The sequence below is a fragment of the Cupressus sempervirens genome, chromosome 4, assembly GCF_028749045.1.
Source record: "Cupressus sempervirens isolate cs-2001-9-10 chromosome 4, ASM2874904v1, whole genome shotgun sequence".
Taxonomy (NCBI): domain Eukaryota; kingdom Viridiplantae; phylum Streptophyta; class Pinopsida; order Cupressales; family Cupressaceae; genus Cupressus; species Cupressus sempervirens.
The window spans coordinates 108,239,549-108,255,511 of record NC_143121.1 but is presented as its reverse complement, the minus strand read 5'-3'; the positions used below and the strand labels follow the sequence as shown (position 1 = coordinate 108,255,511).

Sequence of the window (15,963 nt, the reverse complement as noted above, 5' to 3'; positions counted from 1 at the left end):
AGGTATGAGGGGAAACTCATCAAGCGTGTTGTGACAGATGTTCTGAACACGTTGAACAACGTTCCACTGGATATCACGAAGTCTGCTGTTGGACTGAAAGGGATGCAGTTATTAAGTTGCTTAAGTTTGGCGTGAATGGCAAAGAAGCTTATACAGTTGGTATTTGGGGCACTGGAGGTGTCGGGAAAACTACGCTAGCCAAAGCAGTTTATAACGACATTTTTAGAAGTTTGGAGCAGTTTCCTTTGTGTCTGATGTTCGTGCCAGTGCTCAACCTATCAATGGAATCTGCAAATTGCAGAGACAGATCTTGAGAGATCTCTTGAAAATTGAAATTAGAGTGAACAATGTTGATCATGGCAAAGCTTTAATGAGAGAACGTTTGTACTCTATACGTGCTCTTGTTGTTCTGGACGATGTAGATCACAAAAAGCAGATTGAAGCCCTGGGTGCAGAGTGGCTTTCAGAAGGTAGCAGAGTCATTATCACAACACGTGACAAGAGTGTCTTCAATGATGAAACTTGCATTTATCCTTTGCTTGAACTTGGGAAGGATGAAGCTCTGCAATTGTTCTGTTGGCATTCCTTTCTTAAACCAAGTCCAGATAATAATTTTAAAAGATTGTCCGAAAGGATAGTAAAGGCTTGTTGCGGGCTTCCACTTTCGTTGGAAGTTCTTGGGGCGTTCTTATACAAGAACGAAGACAAAATATGTTGGAATGAGACACAAAGACAGCTTGAAAGTGCAAGGTTTGATGACATATACAGTCGCCTTAAAATCAGCTATCAAGATCTCAACACTGAGGAAAGGGAAATTTTCCTTGACATTGCTTGCTTTTTTGTGGGGTATGACCAAAAAGGTGCAATTAGTTTCTGGGAAGATCTGAATCTGAATCCACACATTAATCTCTTCAACCTAAAACTGAAGTCACTCATCAAAATAGGTTCTGATGAAGTCATTTCAATGCATGATCATCTAAGGGATATGGGGCGAGCGATTGCAAGGGATGAATCTCGGGATCCGGGCAAGCGTAGCAGGCTTTGGAAGTCGAATGAAGCTTATCAAGCGCTACAAAAAAATCGGGTAAGCATTTCTTCTTTGCTGCCAGCTTCTTTTGTGATTTGGTTATCAGGTGATGAAAATATTGGGATTATACCATGCATTAAGTTGAAAATTTGAAGATAATTTTAGAAATGCTGGCTTCAGAGTTCAATACGAACTCATTTGCGAAGAGAGCACTCTTAAACTTACCAGCGCATTCTTTAATGTCTGCTTAGGTTCTGGATAGTGTCCAAAGCATCTCTATTTCGGGTTTAGAACAGAGCATTACAGTTGAGAATATGAGGTCGATGAGAAATCTTCATTTAGTTTCCTTGGACAAGACCATTATTCAAGGTGATCTGCAACCATTATCTTTAAATCTTAGATGGTTCAGATGGAATTCTTGTCCATGGCATTATTTGCCATCTGAGTGGAATATGGAACATCTTGTTGTTCTTGATTTGGGTGCCAGAAAAAAACAATTCATGCAATATAAAAGAACTTTGGAGTGAAAATTCTCGATGCAAGGTAATTTATGAGTTTCTTTCCTACAAATTTTTTCTGAAGTTCTCAATTTTATGTAATTCTGTGTCTCTGAAATTAAGAAAGTGCCTTTCAATTGCAGAAGCCCAAGAATCTCAAAGTTCTTCTGCTGAGCTGGTGTGTTAACCTTGAAAGGTTGCCTGATCTCTCAAATTATATATCCCTTATAATTATTGATTTGAAAAATTGTTCCAGTCTAAGAAAGGTACCTGAAACAGTTGGCCTTCTGCTACAGCTAAAATGCTTGAATTTATCAGGTTGTAAAAATCTAGAAGAACTTCCAGAGAGCATCAGCGGGCTGTCATCACTTGAAAAGCTCTCTATAAATGGTTGCTTGTTCATTAGAAAGCTACCAAATACATTTGGGACTCTAAGATCCTTAAAAGAACTAGATATAGGATGTTTAGACATGATTGAAGAGCTTCCTCCCTTTGAAACAGGCAGTCATCTGAAGAAGCTCATTCTAAGCAGCTGCCTCAAGCTAAGAAGTTTGCCTACATCAATAGGTTAGCTCAGGAATCTCAATTGCCTGGAGATGAATAACTGTAGTAGCATATCTCAGTTACCTAAGGAGTTGGGGAATCTTGAAAACCTCCGTGAATTGTTTGTGAATGAGTGCCCTTGTCTATGTGGGCTCCCCAAAAGTTTTGGAATGCTTACAAATCTTATTACTTTGGAACTGAGGAAGAATGCGAGCTTAATTGAACTCCCAAATAGTTTTTGCAGGCTTCAATCATTGATGCGTTTCAATGCAAGTGGTTCTCATCTCTTAAACGGTCTTCCTCCAAACTTTGAAGATTTGTGTACATTGGAGATTCTCAACTTACAACATAGCCTCCTTAATAGTTTACCTTCCAGCCTTGGTAAGCTTGAAAACCTGAAAACTCTTATTCTGAATAAATGTGACAAGTTATTGGAATTGCCCTCTCTTCCTGGATCACTTGTGAGGATCGAAGCAGAAGATTGTAAGCAAATGAAGACAATCTCGTATTTCTCAAATTTCTCAAATTTGAAAATTTTAGCCCTGCGGAACTGCCAATGCCTAGTTGCATTGCCAGACCTGAGCTCATTGCATTCATCAATAAAGCTAGACATAAGGGGTTGCACAAACATCAGAAGTCTGGAAGGTTTACAAGGATTGAAAAGTTTACAAGAATTGTGCTTGAGTGGGTTCATTGGATTAGACCTGATCCAAATTATGAAGGTAAGTTCTTGCATACTCTGCATATAATATTATTTAAATAAATGAGCTATCAGGCATGACAGGAACTGATTACTGGCTTGCCCGTTGGATTTACAGGATATGCCCTTCCTTCAGGACGTGAGTGAAACAGGAATGCATGCACAATGCCCACAAGTGCATGACTTGGAATTACCATCTTCCAACTTCAGAGATATGTGGTCATTACCTGTAGAAAGTAACTCCAAATTTGTGGGAATTGTTATATTTTTTAATTTGGAGCTCAACTCTAAAGAACTTGAGAACACTGTTGCTCATTACATGAAAATTGCCTTTAAGAGAGATGGTGAAGAGTTTTTTAGTGCTAAAGCATGTATCCGAGGAGCTGAGAAGATTATGTTCATTTATAGAGCACATTTTGTCATTACTACGCTGAACAATATTCAAAATCTCTCTATTGAAGGCCAATGCAAAGGAATCCATATTGAAGGACACAACAAAGGAATCCATATTGAAGGCCAAGGCCAAGGAATCCATATTAAGGAAGGTAGGATGAGCTATTACAGGAAAATCGAAGAACCTTGTCATATTCTTGATACAAAGGAGAACACCGACAACGAAAGAATTATAGAACAGGATAGAGAATCAATTTGTGAAGGGATAGGGGAAAATTTAAGGTCTCTTGAAGGTGGCTGTAGAAGTTGCTATGCTAGGTCTCAGTTGCTATGCAACAGTATTTCTAGTAGCTGCACAACTTGTCGTATTTTCTGTGCTCAAGCAATGGACAAAGGGACAAGGTATGTACTTTGAGTTCAGATTATTTAGTTTATTCACTGGAGAATAAAGCAATGAATGAAAAATGTTTTCTGCCTTGCTAACTACAAAAAAATACAAATTAAATTTGCTCCTCAAATATATCTTTGAAATGCTTAGCACAAGCCATGCTAAACTTTGGTTACAATGCACAACTAACCTGATAGTGCGTATGTTGATAGAAAGATAGGAACTGACTAAAGCAGGTCAATGGAACTGAAGGATACATCTTGCAGACTAGAGTCTTTTTTCTGTAAAACAAAGAGTCAAACCCCATTATATAAGTACTGTTCTAATAAACGATTTGCCTAATAAAACTATTTATTGAGCTCTCATTTTAATAGTGATGAATCTAGTTGAAAGCAGTATTGCTAGGAGATTGTACTGGTTTTTGTTTTTCAAATAAATAGGAGACTGTTACTTGGAGATGTCAAAATTATTTTGTAAAGTTAGGTCCACTTAGATGCTTTGTTTTTGTAAGAAGCAAAAGATGTTGTCTATGCTTTGTATAACGCACTGAACTTTATTTTTCCTTTCTCGATATGCATAGCTTGTGATCATATTAAAAGGAAACAGGGATATTTTATTTTGCTAAATAACTAGTTGGTTGTATTGTTGATAAAAGTTACATTTCCTTGTCTACAATCTCATCTGGCTCCAATGCTAGCTTGCCCTCATCATCAAGTGGAAAAAGCTCCTCTGAAATGGTGACTCCCTGCCCAAGTGCGTTTTTAAGGTAAGAGACATGAAACACATTATGTATTCTATTGTTCTCCGAAAGCTCCAACTCATATGCCACATTGCCTATCCACCTAATCACTCTTCATGGTCCATAGAAATGTGTCTTCAGGCTACAATGCTTTTCTTCAAGGATGACTGCGTGGAGGGCCATAATCAAAGATAACCAAATCTCCTGACTCAAAACTGTTGATTTTTCATAGCAGAACTGAATTAAACAGAAAAATAAATAAATGAACAATAAGACACATTAAATACAACATTGGACACAATTAAGTATCTTGGGAAAACCCTCCAACTTGAGGGAGAAAAACCCAGCAAAAAATATCACTTATATATATTTATGAATGTGTAGAAGACTGATTACCATTTGACCAAACATGTTGCTAGGCTGAATTGATGATCATAGTATTGGAAAAATAGAACAACAGATTCAAAATAGGGACTAAACTTGATGCTTCTCGTTTTTTATTGGTAATACTAATTACAAACATATAGAGTCATTTGACTTCCTCAAGATCCTATTATTATGCTAATACAAATGACAACAAGCTACTTTATGATTGACAACACACACATGAATTTGACAGCTAACTAGAACTTACTGACTCCTAACTCAAACACATCTACAATCTTGTTTGATTTAATCTCTAACACTCTTAACTATTGGAGCATTTAATTCCAACACCCCCTCTTAATGCTACAACATTAAACTGGCATACAATAGGAAATACATAATGCATATTCTTTTCATTGAAAACAATTCTTAGACTAGTAAGGCTTCTTCAAGTTGCTTCCAACTGCTGGTATAGGCATGTAGCTATCATCCAGCTTCGAAACACCATTGGACACCATTTGCACATGAAATGCCTCATAACCCTCATTAAAGTATGATGCGAAACTTCCAGATTTTTTGATCTCCTTGACCTATTGGACACCAATCTACACATGTGTGTCTCATAACCCCAATGAGGTATTGTTTCTCTGACCCATTTCTCCAATGAGCCTCTACTACATTTCCTATCTTCAATTCCTTGAGTATTCAAAATAGAATAATTGTTTCATCTTTAATGAAATCATCATCACCATCAAGATCTGGTGGTTCTTCACCAGGCCTCATCTCCTTGATAGCTTCTTATCTAACACACACAACTTAATGGGAAGATGGCTCTGATACCATATTGGAAAAATAGAACAACAAATTCAAAAATAGAGACTAAACTTGATGCTTCTCATTTTTGGTTGGTAATACTAATTACAAATACATAGAGTCATACGAATTCCTCAAGATCCTATTAATATACTAAGACAAATGACAACAAACTAATACAACTGACAGCAAACTACTTTATGGTTGACAACACACACATGAACTTGACAGCTAATTGGAACTTACTGACACCTAACTCAAACACATCTACAATCTTGTTTCATTCATTCTCTAACACTCTAACTATTGGAGCATTTAATTCCAATACATAGCACCTATCAGTATGTAGACACTAATAAAATTCCTTAGTATCAATCTCCTTTAAACAAAAGATATCAATGTGCAGTGTGTATGAGAATCCCTTCTGGAAGAATATATAATTATCTTGACCCTTCATTGTCTTGATGTTGCAAGATGAACAACTTTTGTTGTCTCATCCCTTCATTACATTGACATTGGACCCTTCGTTGTCTTATCCCTTCATTAGCTTGATGTTACAAAGTAATGACCCTTTTGTTGTCTTGTCCCTTTATTACCTTGATGTTACAAAGATATTTATATATTTCAACTACAAGAGACAAAACACCAGTAGCTATAACATCAACACTCCCTCTTAGCTAGAGAGGTATTTTTTGAGATATCCACGTCACGGAGTCTCTCAACATGACACCCACAATGGCTACACCCATTTGTGGAAAATAATCTATTAAAGAATCTCTTAATGCGATAACATCATGGAGTCACTGAAAATGACACTCATGATCACTACATCCATTTGAGGAAAAGAGTTTATCACGAAATATTTCAATGTAATAATGTCATAGAGTCACTCAACATAATGTCCACCACGGCTACTCCCATGTGTGGAAAGAAACATGAGCACACGTACTCATTACAGAGTCACTCAATGTGATGTCCTCATGGAGTCTCTCAACATGACATCCACCATGGCTAATCCCATGTGTGGAAAGCAACATTTGCACAAGTGCTCATCACAAGTCACTCAACATGATGTTGCCATGGAGTCTCTCAACATGACATCCACTACGGTTACTCCCATAAGTGGAAAGAGCAACATCTCTCAAGGGCTTTCACCTCATATTTCTCCATCTCAGAGAAATATGCATTTTAACACATAAAAGGGTCACTGATGCTGAGACTTTCTCTTAGCAAGAGAAACATCCTCCACAACACCAAGCTTTACAAGAGAGATTCACACAACATAATTATCACAACAATTTATAGTTGGCTCCAATGATTGACCAAAAAATCTTGCAAGGAGCTTTCGAAGCCTTACCGCTTCTCGAGCTTCTACTCATGCTGCAATATATCAAGGAACTAGCTGCATTATGCTAATGTTTTGGTAGCTTTAATAGGATAAGCCTGAGATCAAAGTGAAATTAATATAATTACAATGATGCATATATATATATATATAGACACCTACAACTATACTTAAGTTTGCCATTATATTAATTATATTGATCAATAGACATGTCCCATGAAGGGACATGTCTCTTCTCTTGGTCTATTCCTCACACAAATATAAGAGGACGCTGCCATTTGGAAAGTACATACCAGAGATTATGGCAGTGCTATTATATTCACAACAATCCTTTAAAACTAACATGGTATCAGAGCGGGTCGTTTGTTAGGAATAATCAGAATACTACGTTATCATGCAAAAGATGTCCGTTGATCTATCGGAGGCAATGAATACAAATCCAAGCCTTGGGCTAGGATTGTGATTTTGGTAGAGAGATAGATTCATGACCTACAAGCAATGAGTAGGAAACATTTTTTGTCAAATCGAAAGGTGTATTAATTTATGCCTGTAGCTTTGGAAGTTTCAGGTTTGACTCCCAGCTACCTCGAGGATAACAACCAAGGGTGCATGAAATGACGTAAAAGTAGTTTACAGAAAAACATGATGCCACTTTGCATGTTTTTTATCGCCTTCAATTCTGAAATTGTCTGCTTCGAATTGTTTAGAGCTTATAATTATTTAGAATTAAGGGTCATTTTTAAATCTAGGCAATACGTGTTCTATTCGCATTTGCTCAACTGCCTTTTGGGTCTACGCATTGAACCTGTGAGTGTCTGCCTGGGTTTTACTACCAATAGTCGACACTGCAAGGCACTCACTGAGATTGAGGACCCCTTTAATGTAACATTTTTGGCACTAATGTATGTCAATTTTGACAGATTGAAGTTAGTAGTTGAACATCATCGACTAGCAACAACAAAATAAGTTAAAATGATTGCTACAGGGCCATCGTGTATGTGAATTAATTTTGCATAGTTGGTGAAGGATAAGTTTCGTAAGAGGACAAAATCATGTCAGAGATACTATATATATATTTTCTTGTGTTCCCTGGATGCACTCACATTCAAATACAATGATTATGATTGCTTCTATGAAGACGATATGCATTTTGCCAAAAACATCAGAATCTAGGTATCATTAGCTTTGTCGGATTATGTAATGCTTGGATAAGAACAAATGTTTGATAATGGTGTATGAGGCTTCATTTCTTGCCTTCGACAATCTGAAGAGTTTAGACTTGATTGAGCGATTATTTGCAAAAGTTTCCAGTTAGGGCTCTATACCAGATGCTTGAGAAGATCCATATTAGAGGTAGACAAAGGCAAGCAGAGGAGCAAAGAGGATTAGGTGTTAGAGATTGCGTATATGATTTGGATATAGAGGGCATGAAAGAGGATGATTCTCTTTTGAAAATTGACCTTACTCCAATTTTCAGGGCATATCATATAAACACTCTCCTTGGTCTCCAAGTCTAGGATCGTATCTTGGACAGCAGGAGGATTAATCTCCCCTATTCGAGCGAAAATGATCTTAGTAGATAAGATAAGAGAAGATAATAATATTAATGTCCAATGAAAAACCACAAGGTTTATGGGATTGAGCATATAAACAAAAAAGCTGACAACCATTGGAGCACCAAATGGTGACTAAAAAGAAACAAAACAAGACACAAGACCAAGAATCACAAGGTAAGGACTAAGAATCCTTCCTCGGTACAAAGTAATCAGTCACTGAAGGATATAACCGTGTACGATTCAAAGTCATAGATCGTTGCCAAGGCCCGTTGGGGGAGTGTCGTTGCCTGGAAAGATTAGTAAAATGTTTGACCGATTTGGAGGGAGTGATGCTAGATGGCCTTTTCACACCTTGTGACTGAGACAAGCGGGGGAAAAAGGTGGTGATGAGCTGGTCTGAGGTATGGTCCTAAGATGTGACTAACTGAAGGGTATGTTCATGAAGTTGGGTGGCCTCTTGAAGATAAAGTGCAAGATACCGCTGGTCAACATAGTTGAAGAACTCTGAAAGAGAGAAACAGTCTTTGAAAAGACAATAAAATCTCCCTCTAATCTCATAGTAGATAGGGCAACGAAATATGAAGTGGGTCTCAGTCTCGACCTTTGCCAAAGTACAAAATCTACAAACCCGATCTTCTTTGCCCATATGGTGATCAATCTAGACCCAAAGACGATGAGAACCAACTCTAAAGGAGCCCAAAGAGAATCGAAGGGCATGACACCAACACTAATAGAGATAAGCAGGTAGCATAATAATACCATTCTGAATCTCAAGAAAATTCTTAGCATAAAATGCGATCTTAGGATGTAATCCACTAGGAGGATTACTCCAAATAATGATAATGTACCGCTTGTAGATATCTTGTCTGATATACTCATTCAACTCCTGACGAGAGGGGAGGAGATGAGCAGGAGCATCTAACGAGAACTGGTATGGAGGGAGACAATCAATGTCAATCTTGATCGAACCCAACAGAGAGTTGGCCAGGGCATACCAACAGCAGGATCTAGTGCTATTGTTAGATCTCATAATCTGAACTGAAGAACAATATGCTAGATGAGAGTATCTGTGACGGTCAACATTAGAATCAATAAAACCACGAAGTTGGTGGAGAAACTAGATCAAGTCAAAAGTAGTCACAAGTCTACAAGGATGAGCTCCAAACTTGGCTAAGGCAATGTTGTGCGGGTTAGGCCCAATTAGAGGCAAGAAGAGAGGGCCCCCAAACCATTGAGCCATAAAGAATGGTCGCTCTAACCAAGGAGTCCATGAGGGACAATTTGGATGAAATGTCCTGAAAATGATGTTGAAACACTATCTCTCAATCATGGCTCGAGACCCCATGCCCTTGCTAATTTTGGATTGAATAGCCGATCTCAAACTGAAGCGGGTCCCAAAAATTTAACCGTGAGATACATGTATGAAGAAATGATTTCAACCTCTTGCCCCTAGAAAAAGAAATGCAGATGACAGGTCTTTAAGTAGTTAAAGATCATAACACGAGTTTTAGCTAGATTGATCACAAGCTGATGTTGATCATAAAAAGAGGCCAAACCATTAAGGAGTCTCTATAAATTGTCAGGAGAACAACATCATTTGCTAAAAGAAGAATGGAGATTAAAACTTGATGCAAATAGCACCTGTCACAAGGATGCGAGGAGTTCGCAAGAAAATCCTCGAGCTTGTCAATATACAATCCGAACAGAGTAGGAGAAAGAGGGCAGCCCTACTTCACTCCAATGGTGCTCTGAATCAGATCAGAAAAGCCCTCTGGAGTCCTCAGCCTACCAGTCACCTTCTCGTACAGTCTCATAATAGCAGTCAGTCACATATTTGAGATCCCAATCTCACTAAGTCTCTGAAATAGGGCCATCCTATGAATAAAATCAGAAGCCTTACAAAAATCCAGAAAACATCAGTTAACTTTCTCAGAGCGATGCCTAGCCTCCTTAATAATAGCCCTCATCATGAAGATGTGATCCATAGTCTGATAGTCAGCACGAAAACTAGCCTGCCCTTTAGCCCTACAACCTCTCTTGTCAATCTCTCTAGATAACATGGTGTTTAGAGCAATGGCATAAAGTTTGGCAAAGGTATGCTTGATCATGATAGTCCTGTAGTTACCTGGGTCTGAAGCAGGCCCAAACTTATGAATAGGATAAATCACATGTCGTGACTAGGTCGCAAGAAACCCAATACAAACCACTTTATTGAAGAGTGTAGGAAGATATGAACCAAGGACTGGAGCACCAAGTTTGAAAAGTTCTGCTTGGAAACAATCCTTATCCGTAGCTCTACTGCATCTCATGGATCTAATGGCCTCAAAGATACTGGAGGAGGTGAACAGATGATAGTAAGGAGGTGGAATGGAATGAAGGGATGGTAGACCTAGAATGTCATATAGTGAAATGGTTTGGGAAGTCAAAGAGTGGAAGTCAAGGATGGAGTGCGAAGGGGGACAACGAGGAAAAGGGTATGTTAGAAAGTCTAGGGATTTTGGATAAGCGTGTAGCAAAGAGATTTGCATTGAGAAGAAGCAAAAGAACGCTTCTTGTGGTGAAGAAAATGGATATAAGATAAACGTAGGTGGGTGAAGACAGTGGAGTGAGTCTCAAAAGCAAAGCGAACAGACCTATAAAAAGCTTTACAATCGTCATCAAACCATTTATTCATAGGACAAGTATTTTGACGCTTAGATTTGAGAGGAGGGGAGCAGTGAGAATATTCCATGCCAAACTTAGGAAGAGTTAATAAATGATTGAAATATTCCATGCCACCATGTAAAGTATCTAAGTGGATACCAACACTGAAGGAAGAAATCATTGATATCGAAGCCATTGGAAAGACAGTGACAATGGTCACAGTGTGTGAGAAATATTGGGGGGAGTTGATAACATTGAGAATTGATCCCTTTAAGGTAAGTATATATGGTGTAATATGATTTTAGTTCCATTTTTTGAATTCCTTGCATTATTAATATGTAAGGGGAGAAAGAAACATCAGACACCAATTCGCTAAGTATGTATCATTATTAATGATTATTTTTGTAGTTATATTATGTGAGATAGTATAACTGAAAATATAGGTGGCAATAAACATTATATAAAGTAAAATATATTTTTGATGAATATTTGGTATATTGAGAAAGCATCAAGGACATACATACATACATACATACATACATACATACATACATACATACATACATACATACATACATACATACATACATACATATATATATATATATATATATTAATGAGAAAATAATAAATAGGAGACATTAAAATATTGAATACATATTATACTTATCTATGTTATTGAAATGATCTTATATCCCTGAGCCAAATCCGATTTCTAGAGACAATAGTTTCCTTTCCGAGAACGGGATAGGTGCAGAGACTCAACGGAAGCTATTCTAACAAATCAACATAATTTGGATTGGATACAATCCATTTTTGGAAGTCATAATTGTACGAGGATAAAGATAGAGCCCAATTCTACATGTCAATGTCAACAACAATGAAAATTGGAGTAGGAGGAAAATCCGTTGGTTTTATAGATCGTGAGGGTTCGAGTCCCTCTATCCCCAGGTTATCTGTTTTATTTTCGATTTGTTAAGTGTCTTAGAACATAAGAAGTTTTAATTGTATGATCAATGTCTGCTTCTCTCCAATGAATGATTAAGATTTCTATATGATCTTATGCAGTCACAGGTTCCATCGTTCCCATAGCTTTTAAATGGCTGCTTAGGTATACCCTCTGCAATGGAGTTCTTATTTATATTTATTATAAGAATCAATTTTCTTAGTTTCCATTGATCCGAAGCTCTTTTTAATAAACTGAATAGAAATAATCTTCTTTCTTTATGATTCAAGGTAATAAATATTATTACCTTGGAGTTAAATGTGATTAGACAAAACTCTTTCGATGGGTAAGAAAGACCCTTTCATTTCTTAAGGATGATTCCCGAATAGTGGGATGCTACCTATCTTGCTTGTTAAGAGCAATGGATAACATTGAATTGCATTGGATCTGCAATAAGTAGACAAAATACTTTTAGGTGCTAGATTCTGGTACTCTAGGTTGCCCGGGACTTGAACCCGGAGCTCATCGGATGGAGTGGATTATCTGCTCTTTTTAATAGGAGCAAGAAATCTCTCCCCAAACCGTGCTTGCAATTTTCATTGCACACGGCTTTCTCCATGTAGTGATTTGATCCATCATTTGGTTGGATTTCCGGTTGGAAAAGATCTATAGCATCATAAATTGATCCTGGCAATTGCTCAATAAGCATTTCATTGGTCAAAATCAGTTTTCTATTTGTTTTTTCCGCATCTTTTGCCAGAAATTAGCCAGGGGGTTTATCTGGCTAATTTCTGAATTCCAAATTCGTTCTCTCTGTGAATGCAAACTGTTTATTATTTTTCTCTCTCTTATTTTTATTTTTTATAAGAGTTATGTGGCTTGATCTTTTCCTCCAAGAATGTTATTGCAAGAAAAGGAAAATGGAGATTGATATTCAAAGTGAAATTGACACTTATTCAAAGGTAAAGGGGCTCAAAAAATTGATGTTCAGAGGGAGTCTAACACATCGATTTGAAGGAGCATATAGAGGATATGATTTAGTCAACCTTTGGCAATCTTGATCATATTGATTCAGAGGGAGTAAACCATGTTGAGATGGATTCTCTAGTGATCAATAAATTGTAGCAGTCAAGAGGATTGTGATTCATGAAATTACTTCGTGACTATGTGATTTCAATGGGGCACATCGCGAGGAAGTGAGAACTTCCAAATGATGTCACTTGTATTTGCAGAAGTTATTGAAAGGTGACGATCTTATATTAACTTAATTTTCTATTGTGATGAATATCTTACAATGTCTATGAAGATCATGAAAGATTATACTTTGCATGGTGGATGTTTGTATGGTGAGCATTATGAGAATGCACGTGCAAATATCTTGTAAACATTTTTTGAGTGCATGGTTAATGTTATGCAAATTGATGCTCTGGAGGGCCATTACATAGAGTACTTGGTGAATATCATGCGACTTGATGTTCTGGGAGGCCATTACTCATAGTACATGGTGAATATATATATATATATATATATATATATATATATATATGTATATATATATACCTACAACTATACTTAAGTTTGCCATTATATTAATTATATTGATCAATAGATATGTCCCATGAAGGGACATGTCTCTTCTCTTGGTTTATTCCTCATACAAATACAAGAGGACGCTGGCATTTGGAAAGTACATACCAGACATTATGGTAGTGCTATTATGTTTGTAGTGATCCTCTAAAAGCGAACACATTATCACTTTAGAAAATAATATTCTTGATTTTGTCAATCCATATTGAATGCATATCATCTGCCTTTTGCATGGAAACCCCCTTTCTCCGTTTGCTAATCCTCTGCTAAGGACTTGACACTCTCCATTTGTCGCTCAAACTCCCTTTTCTTATACCCTTGAATCTTCTTGAGCCTAAAGAAATCCTCCCTCTTTATCTCATTAAGCTAGCTTACTCAAAGCCCAATTTCACCCTCACTGAGATAAGATATGTCCAACAAGAGACCACAAATGGATCTAAGGGATTGAAAAAGATTACAACAAGGCCACAACCGGCAACAAAAGCACCAAGCAATTTCTGCGAAAAGAACAAAAGCTATGAAACTCTATATTTTTTTTTGCCATGTTAACAATACAACAGCTCAGATACTGAAACAAATACCACCCCTAATATAATCCCCTATGGATTTGATCGACAATTCTCACCTAGTTTCTAATAGTGATTTGGTAAAATAGTTTGTTGGCACTCAGTTAGAGTGCTTTTCTAGTTTTACATGTTTTGTGTAATCTCATCATTCATTCACATTGGTTGAGCAATTAACTTTAACAATTTATTACAACTTTTAGTAGAAAAATTTTTGTAACGAACAACAGATTATAACACAAATATCTAAGGGAAATTTGGCCTCGAGTAGCAAAGATGTGTTTATGTGAGCTTTGTACCACTACCTAACACATTAGCAATTGAATATTTGATATGGAGTATCAAACATAGAATTCCTCTCTTGAAAAGTTAATGCTCATGGGACATGAGAATAACTCCAATGTTCCTTACACCTGTGGATACTTGCTCAGTTTTATTGATGTGATTTGCTAGTAATCACGTAGGCGGCCTTACACTGTTCATTCGAGGATGACCTGGGCTTTGGGATGGTGGTGATGATGATGGGTTTGTGAAATGTGCAATTGACAGATAATGTTGATGGTGATGGTGATGGAGGGTGTGTCTGGCAATGATGTTGATTGTGCGAGGCAGAGGCAATAATGCTTCGATGACTTTAACCTTCCTTTCTAACTTTCTAAGAACGAACTCCAACTACCAAACTACTTTCTATTCTACTCCTACTCCTATGAATGGAAAGATTAGCAAATGGACGGGGATTGAATCTAATGAAAGCTAACTAGCGGCTCCACCTCCATAGATGCAATGATTCAAAGGAAAATAGAACTAGCTTACCACACAAGGCTCCCTAACTAGCGGCTAAGATGCTAGTGGCCTAGTTGTAGATCCCTATCAAACATTCACTAACATCACCACACAATTAGCCATCTACTTCTACTCTAACAATATGAAATGAAATCCTACTTTAATTTGAGAGATGAGAAGAACCATGCAATACACCAAAATGATCATGTATATCCACCATGCAAGCCACAACAATGAATAGAAAACATTTTTGATAGTATTTGGGCAACAATTCTCCAACATAACTCCCTCACAAATGAGAGCAAAATGGCCTTATATAGAGGCTCCAAATTACAATGAATGGCCGAGATTAAGAGGCAAAATCAAGGGCCAAAATTATATCTTACAAACCCTAATTAGGGTTGTCACCCCATTGGCCAATGAGAAGATGCCACCTCACCAATGGACCAATGAAAAAAGTGAAAAAGTAGCAACCAATGAGAAGGCACCAAAATGGTGGCCAATCAGAAATAGACACTTGTCCTATCCTAGAAGAAAGAGAAATTGCCACTTGGGCTTACATCAAATGATCTTCTAATATAAATCTTTTTTTTTTCTTTCATTCATTTAGCTAAGGCAATGAACCTAGCTAACTTCTGATTGACATCTTCCATGGGAGGACAAGATGTATACTTCATCTTGAGTTCAGCTGATTTCACCATGCTGCTTGTTGCTTGTAGTGTCTTCTCATGTTCCTTCTCATATTCTTTTGCATATCCAATAAAGACGTTGAGAGAGGAAAGGGTGTTCAAATGTTTCTTCTTGATAGCAACCTTTCCTAACTCATCCAATCTTGATCCAAGTCTTGTCTCATTGATATCCTCTTCTATGATGTCTTCAAAATCAAGTGCCACCCCAATGTTGCTCATCATGGTTGGAATAGAAGTGTCAACGCTTGGGCTATGATGTGCAACCTCCTTCTGTATCTTCTATGCCAAGGTGGATTGTCCTTCCTTTAGTCTGTCCTTTACTTGTATTATGTTTACCGTATCGACATTGGTATCAGTTATTTGCTTCATTTTCGAGAAGAAAGTT

The 15,963-nt window shown here is 37.3% G+C and overlaps 1 pseudogene across 1 annotated transcript in view; it reads left to right on the top strand.

Annotated features, from left to right (window-relative positions):
- Positions 1 to 15,963, top strand: part of LOC149560173 (uncharacterized) — a 115,113-nt pseudogene that overhangs the window by 758 nt on the left and 98,392 nt on the right. The window contains exons 2-5 of the transcript XR_016363661.1: positions 3 to 1,084; positions 1,279 to 1,570; positions 1,668 to 2,789; positions 2,886 to 3,562. The product of XR_016363661.1 is annotated as an uncharacterized LOC149560173 (transcript). The remainder of the gene's footprint in view (positions 1 to 2; positions 1,085 to 1,278; positions 1,571 to 1,667; positions 2,790 to 2,885; positions 3,563 to 15,963) is intronic.